The sequence below is a fragment of the Grammomys surdaster genome, unplaced genomic scaffold (genome assembly GCF_004785775.1).
Source record: "Grammomys surdaster isolate TR1022 unplaced genomic scaffold, NIH_TR_1.0 165, whole genome shotgun sequence".
In the NCBI taxonomy this organism is placed as follows: Eukaryota; Metazoa; Chordata; class Mammalia; order Rodentia; family Muridae; genus Grammomys; species Grammomys surdaster.
Window position 1 is genome coordinate 13,067,246 of NW_021604613.1, and position 4,076 is coordinate 13,071,321.

At 47.3% G+C, this 4,076-nt stretch overlaps 1 protein-coding gene across 2 annotated transcripts in view; it reads left to right on the forward strand.

Annotated features, from left to right (window-relative positions):
* Positions 1 to 4,076, forward strand: part of Cdk15 (cyclin dependent kinase 15) — a 96,599-nt gene that overhangs the window by 78,808 nt on the left and 13,715 nt on the right. The window lies entirely within an intron of this gene.

Here is a 4,076-nt window from a genome sequence, read left to right on the forward strand (position 1 = left end):
GTGAGTGTGTGTGTGTGCATATGCATCAAGTCTCATCTCAGTGTGCATGTATGAGTGTGTGTGAGTGTGCATATGTATATGAGAATGTATGTGTGTGAGTGTGTGTGTATGAGTGTGTGTGAGTGTGCATATGTAGATGAGTATGTATGAGTGTGTGAGTGTATGTGTATGAGTGTGTGTGAGTGTGCATATGTAGATGAGTATGTATGAGTGTGTGTGAGTGTGTGTGTGTATGCATATGCATCAAGTCTCATCTCAGTGTTGAGGTTCTCCCTCAACACTGGCGAGTCATAGAGTTTGCAAACAGAAGTAAAGTCAGGGACTAATTTGCTTTCCAGAAAGAAGCACGGGGACCCGGCCTCCTCTGAGCTTTGAGTAAGACTCTTTAAAACTCTGAAGCACCGATGGGGAAAGGTGACAAGGACCTCCTTGTATTGGCATAAACCTTCTCATACACAAGTATATCCTTAGAAATTGGCGGCAAGGAAGGTTGCCTCTGAGATATTTGCTTTAGCTAGCATCTGACAGGAGAAGCAAAGCCAATGTTTGTAATAAGCTGCTTCTCTCTTGCACAAAGAGTAAGAGGAGAGGTGACATGCGTATGTCAGGAAGGAGAGATGGGTCCTTCTTGATTGGTAACACAATCCTGCAGAAGGAAGCTCAGAGGTTGGGCTCTGGCGGAAGTTGAAGTGTCCTCCCAGGCTGCCCACTACAAACCCTGAGCCTTTGCTGCCTATGCCTGAGTCATCCTCCAAATCTGAAATCTACTGTGGGGTCACATGGCAGGAGCTCTTCTTGGGTTTCTCAGAATGCAGTCAGGAATGACTACAAGGAGGATGTGGGTGGCGGTCAAGGCCTGGGCTGTTTAGGGCGGGCTGGGGAGAGTATCCTTAGGTGAGGTTTCTTTGAAAATATCCACATTCAATGAAAAATCATTGTTTGAAGTCCTAAGCCAAAGAAAAGAAAGCTGAGCAGGAAGGCCTGGGGATCAACCTGGGAAGAGCTGAATGGGGCGGGAGTGGGGTGGGAGTTGGGATGGGGTGTCCCCGGATGCAGAGCTATTGCCCAAGAGGCATAGGCACAGCTTGGCCAGGCTTTGTAAACACAGTTTCCCTAGATCTCAGACATCGTCATGAAACAGCTCAAATCTCTTAGTTTGGGACTATTGAGGAATTTTATTATTAAAGTGAGTCACTTAAGATCTCTAAAAATAACCATCATTATACATCTGAGGTTAATATCTTACTTAACCCTGGAAGGAGAGGCAGCCATTAGAATTTATTAAGCTGCCATTAAGTGTCAAGAACACATGAAGTGCTATAAAAAGTTGAGGAAAACAAGAGGCTTGGCCTTGGCCTCAAGGATCTTACGGAGTGGGAGGAAAAGAGGGTGAAGAAGAGGAAACAGGGTACCTTTTACACATATTAGCACAAATCATATCAGAACAGCTAAAAACCTGTGTATAATCAGCTGCAGATGTTCAGAGACGTGTGCTGAAGGCAACTTCGGAGAAATGGGGATAATCCAAGAGAGATGGATGGGCCTGGAGGTGAATCTGGACCGGGTGAGAGATGGAGTTTGGCGAGCAGGTCAGGTGAAAGGCCTTGCAGCAGACCTGCAGTGCCCACCCTTTCCTGGCACCTCTGCCTCACGTGGGTCTAGCCTGCCTGTCCTGTAATACTCCCCTTCTCCCATCCGTGCCTAAGATCCTTCCCTCTCAGGACACCTAACTCTGCCCCATCCCATACATGTGCAGCATGTTTGGCTGTACACAATGCTCACATCCCTCTACTTAAAGAAACGCCCCCTGTTAGCTTCCTGCAGAGTCTATTATTCTGGACACTGAGAACTGCTGGGATCTTCAAGGGTTTCTGGGCACCAGATTTTTAATTAAGAAGCATCCACCACTATCCAAATGGATGTATGTTCGTAGGATTATGTTCATGTATGAACTTGAATTTTGATTCTCCCTAGAAACCAGAAGCAAAGTTTTTAATCAATGGACTCTGGTACATACACCATCTATAGGTGTGTGTGTGTGTGTGTGTGTGCATATGTGCACGCGTGCGTGCGTGCGTGCGTGTGCGCACACATGAGTGAGGGGGGAGAACAATCTGTATTCCTTCTCTGTTCACCCTGCTGCAGAGCCCAAATCTACTTTGACACTTTGAGAAAAATGAAAAGATGGAATCTTGCAGGAGCCTGCCTGTGCTGGGGGAGATGAGGAGTGCTCGCAGCGGGAGGGAAGTTGACTTTTCTTTATACATATAGGGGTTTTTCCATGCAGAGTTTAAATTATGCCTGATAAAAGGAGTTTCGTGGATGTTTCAGTTCTTTCAAATTCTCCTGGCTTCCTCCCAATTAAATGAGGTTTGTCAAAGCCACGGGGCTCTGCTGGCTGCTGCCTCTGCGGACAAGCACTTCCTGCAGCGACATCTCCAATCCCTGAGGGAGAAGATGAAAGGGCCAGTGCCAAGAGACAGGGAAGAGGGGTGCAACTGTGTGTGTGTGTGTGTGTGTATGTGTGTGCAACTGTGTGTGTGTGTGTGCTTGGGGCAGGTATAGAAATACACATAGGGAGATGACACTGGGATGTGAGGCGAGTAGTCAGGAAGAGCAAAGGTATTGGGAAGATTGGAGAGGAAAATGCAGAGGAGCCTCCAGGGCTGTCTGTGCACCTTGACAACAGTGGCCCCTGCCAAGGGCACTTCCTCCATTAAGGGCTGCATTCCCTTGACTGGGCATCACCACCAGTCTGCTTTTTCATTGCCCCTGGCAAAGAGCCTTTGTTAACAGCCTGCTTTGCAGACAGAGAGACCCAGTGGTTAAGCCCAGCTCCCAACCTGCAGGGACAGAAAAATCTCCATTGCTGTAGTCGGCTGCTGCAGCCATGAGAATTGTGAAAAAAATAAGATGTATTCTTGGGAACAATGTGTGGAGAGCGTTGCTTTGTTGTAATTAGGAGAAAGATTCTGCTTTCTGGTAGCATTTCAGCGTGGACTCCATTTTGGGGCTTATATTTACATCAGTTTATTATTCTGGTCGCAGGATAACCGAGTTGTCACTTTAAAATATATTCTGTTTCCCCTTTGATCTGGAAGATGCCAGCTTTTATTGTCTGGCCTCTGAAGAAGACAATTAAGCATGAAGCCTGTAAGTGGAAAATACATGGAGACCAGAGGACAGACAGCCCAAATCCCCACAGAAGGCGGCCGTGCAAACGCCCCACAAAATCAAAGAGCAGTTCCCATCCATCTATGCCGATTTTCATCAAGTCGAGTCTCCAACGACACTTTCCCTGGGCTGTGGCAGTAAGTTTAGAGCCAGAGGAAATTGATCAAGGGTGATTTGCCATGAGAACCCAGGAGTTTCAGGATTGGTTCCCATGTGGAGATCACTGTTAAGTGGGAACACGCCAGTGTTAGAACGAGGCTGTGGGAATGTCTGCAAAGCTCTGACGTTTTCCCTCCTTGACTCTTGAACACCTGAAGAAACATTTGTTGAAGGAGAAATTATTGGTAGTCCCTCTCAGAACACACCCATCGGCCAGCTAATTGCTTTTGCAGATGGTCAGGGAGCAGCTCTCCCCACTCCAGCACTAGCTCATGGCCACACTTGTGATCTGCATGGCCGAGCCAGCAATGCAGCCTGTCAGCTGGGGCAGCAAGGGCCTAAAATTAGGCTCTTTGGCAGCTCTCTAATCTTAGCTCCAGGTTCAGCCCTTTGCTTAACTCCCTTTGCCCTCAGCATGAACTTGGGCTCTGGGAAAGGAACTCTGGTTAATGATTTGGGGGTGGGGGAGTAGAAAATCATTAAGCTGCCCCTTCTAGAAATGGCTCACCTCCGTTCTTACAGGAAACCTTCCAAATGTTACCATTAGAGACTTAAGACTGACTTTGGAAGCTCGCCATTTTGAGCACACACACTGATCCACAAGAGTATTTTTTTTTTAAATCTGGGCCAGTAAATGCCACATGATTTAAGAGTCTGGTCCTTAAGCCTGGCTCTTGATCATCAAGACATCAAAGGCTCTCTCTCTCTCTCTCTCTCTCTCTCTCTCTCTCTCTCTCTCTCTC